The 7,840-nt window shown below is 38.9% G+C and overlaps 1 pseudogene across 1 annotated transcript; it reads right to left on the bottom strand.

Annotated features, from left to right (window-relative positions):
• Window positions 1-489: 489 nt before the first annotated feature.
• Window positions 490-3,530, bottom strand: LOC149218806 (cationic amino acid transporter 6, chloroplastic-like; annotated as a pseudogene). Its single transcript, XR_016248654.1, has 5 exons — window positions 2,954-3,530; window positions 2,641-2,863; window positions 2,203-2,551; window positions 1,190-1,421; window positions 490-1,080 (listed from the first exon to the last, which is right to left on the bottom strand). The product of XR_016248654.1 is annotated as a cationic amino acid transporter 6, chloroplastic-like (transcript).
• Between the last annotated feature and the right edge of the window lie 4,310 nt (window positions 3,531-7,840).

Here is a 7,840-nt window from a genome sequence, read left to right as displayed (position 1 = left end):
TTTCAATGCAATTTATGTTTAATTGGTTGATTTGGATTTAGGTTAGAATTTTTTTGGAATGGGAAATAATAATTTGAAAGTGGAAAATTTCTGGGTTAAATTTGGTAGATGGGTTTATTATTTGGGTTCCTTTTCCAAAAAAATTAACTAATTTCTATTTTTATGCCCCAATTTTATAGGATAAAAATATCTTAAACGGGATATGTCAGGGCATTGTGGTAGTTGTTAATAAAAATCTTGAAATTTATCCAAAAAGCAACTGATTTCCTTGTTAAAAATGAATGCAATTAAAGTGGATATGTCAGGGTTTTGGGGTGGTTTTTAATTCCTGTATTTGCTTTTACAAATGACATTTAGTAGTCCAGATTCATCATTTCCCATATTGAGGGGGCATCCATTAATTGACAATTTGCACATATGATAAGACGGCCATGCGAATAAGATGGTTGGAGGCTCAAAATATCCTTACTTTCGGATTACGCAGCCGCAATTCACATGAATAAGAGACCATTTTTTCAATCCTCATTCGTCTCATTCACATCTATAATCAGCTCTGTGGCATGATCCTCCATGGCGGCCCGTGACGCCGCCACCCGACATTCGGCATCGTAGCTTGCATGCACGCTGTAAACCAAATAGAAAACTATGGCGACGGCGGAGAAGATAACGAAGCGCAAGTATGATTTCTTGCCCAGAGAACCCAACAAGAAGACGTTGAGGAAGATGGAAGCGGCGGCTATCGCATAAAAGGCACGCCCCACTCTCGCGGTTGATTGGTCTGTGGAACGAGGGCCGCAAAAGAATACGTGACGACGATCGCAACGCCGCAAATGGGAAAACCCCAGAGTCGCCCACGGCCCAATTGATGCTTCCACAGAGAAGTGAATGCAATGGCGATGCAAGAAAACGCCGTGAGGAATGCAACGGTCGGGCACAGATTCGTCTTCTTCCCGATGACCACATAACGTTTGTAAATGAGAGCGTTGGCCACCATGTAGGACACAAAAAGCGGCCCTATAGATATTAGGTCTATTAAAATGTCCAGATCGGTAAACAGCCCTATCGCCGCAGTGCAGATTCCTAAAAAAAAAAAAGACACGAAAGTAAAACGATATTGGATATAAGGAGATTATTATCTAATCATACTTGGTAGGCAGGAAAGGATTAAGAATCAGAATGGAAACCTGACCGAGAAAGATGGATGCGCGAAGGGGTGTGCCAGTCTTGGAATTGACTTTGGCAAACCAGTCGGGTATCACGTGGGACCGCCCGATGACACACATATAACGTGCCTGTCCTAGCATAGCCACCATTAGTGACGTTAGAATCCCAAAACTCGCTCCCGCTCCCACCACATTTGATACCCATCCCCACCCAGGTTCGTTTCTGAAGGCCATCGAGAATGGAGCATCCTCATTTATCTGCCGAAAACCCCATGAGCAAAAATATAAATGTATATTCAAGATATATCCTATGAAAATCAGGTAGTCTAATAAGGAGCAGGAGTGGCCTAGACAGTTATGGAAATTCTGGTTTTATTTAGAGAAAATCTGGCAAGGATTTTTGTAAATTCAATTATAGTGGTTAAACTTCAAAATTTTAGCTTTCCTAGATGTTTTTGATGGTGCTGAATCTATTTCCACCATCAAAAAATGATTCAGACACTGTCTCTATAAGATTTTTTGAAATATTTTTGCCCTGATTTCGACCACTTTTGACCATCCTGACAATTCCTCCACCTACCTTATCAGAAGACTCCTATAAAAATAATCTAAAAATTAACAACATGCATTATTTATTTGACAAAAATAAATTAAATCACATTATTACTGTTATAATCAGGATTTATTGAGAAAAATCTAAAACCTAAAACCATGTAAAAATAAGTATGATTTAACCAAAACAAAAATAAGATCAATCAGATTACTAATTTTCTAACCCAAACTCATAGCCTAATTTGCTAACCCAAACTCATAGCCTAAAATCCTACGTTAAAATAAACTCGTAACCAAAAACCCTACATACCCTACATTGAAAACCAAAAACCCTATATACCGTACACTGAAAAACATTTTCCATGAAAATGAGTTAAGTTATTATTCTCCTGGTTATTTAAACTACTCAACAATGCAAAGTAATAGTCCAAGCGTTTAGGAAATTGTATAACAATCCAAAGTAATAGTCCAAGCGTTTAGCATATACCAGATCATAGGGAACCAATGTGCACATCGCCATAGCCATGAGGCAATATAGCACAGTGACAATAATGACAGAGCCAGAGACCGCCTTGGGGATATCTGTGGCGGGATATTTAACTTCCTCCGCCATGGTGGAAACGGTATCATACCCAATGTAACTGAAATAAACAATGGCCGCGGCATCGAAAACTCCATTTACACCATGCGGTGCAAAACCCCCTGGATTTTTTGGATCAGCCGGATGTGTCAAGTTTTTAACGTGTCCCTTGGCAAAACCGATGACAATAATGAACAAGATGAATCCCAGATGCAGCACTGTGAGTCCCATATTAACAGCCGAGCTATTCTTTGTGCTGCCAATTAAATCAAAATAAACTGTCAGACTCCATTAACCACAAATATTCCTATCATAACAGAAGAGCAAAGATGAGAAAATAGAAACCTGTAGCAGATACAGATTGTAATCATAAGAATAAGGGCCACTGCTATAAGATCTAGCTCGTTGAAGCCATCAGGCAAGCCATGCACTTTGAAACGCCATTGATCGACATTCTTCAAGCCAATAGCAGAGCCGAAATACGATGTAAAGCTTCGTGCAACCGCAGCATTGGAAACAACATATTCCATTATAAGATTTGCAACAGTAATATACGCTGCGAATTCCCCTGCAAAGAAACACCCTCAATTGAACAATTCTTTAATTGATGTGACAGGCAGAAAGAAAAAAATCAGGATCAGAAATGAACGAGACATACCGAAGGTGGTTCTGAGGTAACTGAAAGCTCCCCCTGCAACAGGCATGGCGACGGCAAACTCGGTGTAACAAAAAGCGGAGAGAAGAGCCGAGACGCCAGCTATGACGTAGGACAGGATAGTGCTTGGGCCTGCCAGGGTTCCGGCTGCTTTGCCGGCGGTGACAAAGACACCAGCCCCAACCATGCCTCCTATACCTAGCGCGACCAGATCGAACCACCTCAAGCTCCTCCGCATTTCTGCGCCGGAATAGGCTTTCACTTGCGTGAGTTCCTCCTTACAGCTCGTCACAGCTCCGATGCGTTGCATGAGCCTTCTCGGTGTGTCCAGCAACGCAACACTGTATGCTCGCGGACTTGAAAACGATCCTCCCTTCTCTTCCATCCTTGGACACAAATCTAGGTTTACAGAGCAGAAGAGGAAGAGGATGGGATTATGCCAGAACACGAAATTTTCCTGGAAATCTTCACAAACAGAGATTTCACAATGTGGAACAGAGCCCATACACAGAAGAGGGAACGAAAGTAGGTGGATTCAGATTCGTTATCACAGGGATGGAACCATGGAACCTTGGCTCTCTCCCTCACACCAACAACCCAATAAAATAGAACAAAATGACAAACCCTGCTGCTAAAATTTATAATGCACAAATAAACCTTGCAGCTACCAGATACACACTCTGCTGACGAATAGCCAGAATAGCCAAACAACTGCGAGTCAGCCGCATTTATTAATGAATAATCCCCAATTGGGTCATGACTGATTAAAAAAAATAAAAACTATCCTCGGACCGGGATGAGTGAAAAGAACTTATCTATTCCAGGTTGTTTTCTAGCAATGGTGAAGGAAAAATGAAACGAGATCACATACAGACAGGCAAGCTCGAACCTCACGGTCATTGGGTTTTACACGCCATGTTTGAGGGCATGCACCACACATAGCCGACTTTCCTGTTAATGTCGTTAATTGAGACATACACTCCATGGCTTCACTTTCCTGTTAATGTCGTTAATTGAGACATACACTCCATGGCTTCACTTTCGAGGAAAGAAATGGAAAAAAAATAAAAATATTATCATAAATGTTATTTAGAAAAAGCAGAAGATAAACCTATCATGCATTAACTCTAACACTTTATAATTGGCAGTTGGTTGTCGGAAATTTTTGGTAATTTCAAACAAAAAACTGTATAGAGAATGATGCTCTGTTTTTCAGGGTCTTTAACACAGGGAAGCTACAATTGTTTTCTGAGAACAGAGTATTACACACACCCACAAAAGCTTTGATACCATTAAAATAAAACTGTTGTTACAAAAATATTCTTGCTTTGCTTGAAGGATTACACCAAGAGCATTTCAAAAAAAATTACTCTATCTCCTCCTCAGATTTTACACTGCCGTGTGTAAAAATCTCTTACATTAAAAAAAAATATTCTTCCTCTGATTGAGGGATTACACCAAGAACATTTCAAAAAAAATTACTTTATCTCCTCCTTAGATTTTACACTGCCGTGTGTAAAAATCTCTTACATTTACTGCTGTAAAAAAATATTCTTCCTCTGCTTGAGGGATTACACCAAGAACATTTCAAAAAAATTTACTCTATCGATTTTACACTGTCGTGTGTAAAAATCTCTTACATTTACTGCTGCAAAAAAATCCTCTTATTTCACTTATGTCTCTGCTTGAGAGATCAACACACTGCTGTGTGGAAATTACACATTGATTTTTCTCACGCTGAGTGTTCTTTTTTTTGCATATCCAAAACTACACATATGCACTACTGTGGCTTTTTTACAATAACAAAAGAACATAACATAAGGCTTTTACTTGTACCATAAAACAAAAACTTACTCCCATAAATTTAAAAATAACAAAAGAACATAACATAAGGCTTTTACTTGTACCATAAAACAAAAGACTTACTCCCATAAATTTAAAAATAATAAAATTAAAGACTTATACCTAAAATCCACCGCCACAGTACATACATATTAATCCATTAATTGTTTTACTGGCCGTCAAAAAAAATTGCTTCACATTAACTCCATGTGCAGGCTTGTACACAAACTTTGATTTCAATCCGACATTGGACAGTCTTCACTTCAATCAAACAGTTATAGCTCGCTCAAACCAAATGAACGTTACGCCCCGATGAAAAGTGGTTTTTGGAAAAGTACTGTGGACACGTGTCGGAAGGTGTATAGTATCGGGGGTGTTTGAGAGAATACCACTTGCTCATGAGAAGCAGTGCGATAAGCCTGGCGGTTTTCCTGAAATGGTTTTACGGTCGCCGTTTAATGGAGCTACAATTGAAATTATATTTCAACACTCCCCTTTAATTTCAACTGCTGGATTATCAGTCATACCCAGACATTTCCTCAAAAACTCAAAACTTTTCTGGTCCAATGGCTTGTTCAGAATGTCTACAACCTGCTCCTGAGTCCTGCAATGTTTTAAAACAATTTTTCCATTTCTTACCAATTCCCTGATGTAATGAAACCTTGTGTCAATGTGTTTCGTTCTCTTATGAAACACCGAATTCTTGGATAATGCAATAGCTGAGCTATTGTCACAAAAAATCACCATTCTTTTTGCCTGCTCTTGGCCTAAGCTCCTTAACATTCTTCTCATCCAAACTACTTGATATGTTGTTGTCGTAGCTGCCACATATTCTGCCTCTGCTGTACACAGTGCTACAATAGGCTTTTTTTTTTAAGCCCATGAAATGACTCCTGAACCCATGTGAAAACCATAACCGGATGTGCTTTTCCAATCATCTACACTTCAAGCCCAATCACTATCAGTGTATCCAACTAAATCTGAACATTCTGAGACAGTATATAAAATGCCAAACCTTTTAGTACCTTTAACATATCTCAGAATTCTTATTGCTTCTTGCCAATGTGCCTCTTTTGGCCTCTCCATGAATCTGGAAATTAAACTAACAGCAAAAATTATATCTAGCCTAGTTGCAATCAAATACATGAGGCTGCCAATTATGCTCTTGTACAAACTAGGATCAAAATCCTTGCTGCTGTCCTCTTTGCTGAGTTTTAATCCCATCACCGTGGGAGTAATTGCTGCTTTGTTGTCCTGCATGTCAAATCTTTCCAACACTTCATTAACATATTTTGCTTATGAGATAAAAATCCCATTTTCATTTTGATCTACTTCTATTCCTAAGAAGTATCTCAGCAAACCCATGTCAGTCATTTCAAATTCCTCTTTCATGACTGCTTTGAAATTTTCAATGAGATATTCATCATTACCTGTGAAGATAACATCATCAACATATAACACAACAATTAAAATTTTACCATCCTTTTCTTTGATGTAGAGGGTGGGTTCTCCCTCACATTTTTCAAATCCATTTTCCAGTAGATAGGAATCTATCCTACTGTACCATGCTCTTGGTGCTTGCTTCAGCCCATAAGGGGCTTTATTCGATCTGCACACTTTGTTCTCTTGGCCTTTCTTTTCATAGCCTAGGGGTTGTTCAATGTAAACCTCTTCCATTAACACTCCATTTAGGAATGTTGACTTCGCGTCCATTTGGTAAACTTTCCACTTGTTTTGTGCTGCTATGGACAACACTACTCTCACTGTTTTCATTCTAGCAACCGGTGCGAAAGTTTCCTCATAGTCTCTCCCATACTGCTGCTTATATCCTTTGACAACAAGTCTTGCCTTGTGTCTTTCTACTTTGCCTTCAACATTACTCTTGGTCTTGTAAACCCATTTAACTCCAATGACTTCTTTTCCTTTTGGTAGTTCAACCAAATCCCATGTCTTATTTCTTTCTATGGCATTAATCTCTTCATCCATAGCTTCTATCCATTTCCTATCCTTAATTGCATCTTCGAAATGAATAGCGTCATCAACATGACAATATAAAGCAAACAAAGAGTTCATACCTTCATCATAAATGTCACTTAAATTTCTGAACTTCTTACCTCTTTCATTTGGTGTACAAGTGCTTAAAGACGCACTTGAATTTCCTCCTTGTGGTGTGCTTGGAGAAGCACTTTCATTTCTCCTCAAGGGTGTTCCTTGCTGTCCTTGTGTTGGTGCTGTTGTTTGGGAATGTATTTCAGCCATCTCCTCATCATCTTCATCATGAGACAAACAGTTTTTAACATTCATTATTTTCTATATGCTTCCATCCCAAGCTTCCTCCTCAATGAATTGAACATCTCTGCTCACAAAAAACTTTTTGGTAGAGGGGATATACAACCTATAAGCTTTGGATTCCTCACTGTATCCAATGAAAATACATTTCTTCCCTTTGCTGTCCAACTTCCTCCTTAGCTGATCTGGAATGTGTGCATAAGCCACACAACCAAAAACTTTCATGTGGGTGACTCCTTGCTTTCTCCCACTCCATGCTTCTTCCGGAACTCTGTTCATGATTGCGTTTGTTGGGCATCTATTCAAAATATATACTGCACAGTGTACAACTTCAGCCCAATAATCGTTTGGAAAATGCTTTGCCTTTAACATACTCATCGCCATGTCCATGATTGTCCTGTTATTCCTTTTAGCAACTCCATTTTGCTGTGGGGTGTACCTAGCTGTAAACTGCTTATGAATTCCATTTTCTCTACAAAACTGTAGAAATTCTTTGGAAATATACTCACCTCCTCTATCAGTTCTTAGAACTTTGATATGCAGCCCGCTTTGGTTTTCTACAAGTGCTTTGAAATTTCGAAATTTTTCAAACACTTCACTTTTGTTCTTCAGAAAATAAACCTAAGTTTTTCTAGTAAAATCATCAATGAATGTTAATATATATTGGCTGCCTGCTAGTGATGGAGTTTGCATCGGTCCACATAAATCTGAGTGGACAATCTCTAAGGATTCTTTTACCCTTATGCTTTTCCCAGATGG

The sequence above is a fragment of the Pinus tabuliformis genome, chromosome Q, assembly GCF_031772625.1.
Source record: "Pinus tabuliformis cultivar Carrire ecotype Pingquan chromosome Q, CPIR1, whole genome shotgun sequence".
In the NCBI taxonomy this organism is placed as follows: domain Eukaryota; kingdom Viridiplantae; phylum Streptophyta; class Pinopsida; order Pinales; family Pinaceae; genus Pinus; species Pinus tabuliformis.
Note: the sequence above shows the minus strand (reverse complement) of the source record. Positions and strands in the feature narration are given on the sequence as shown.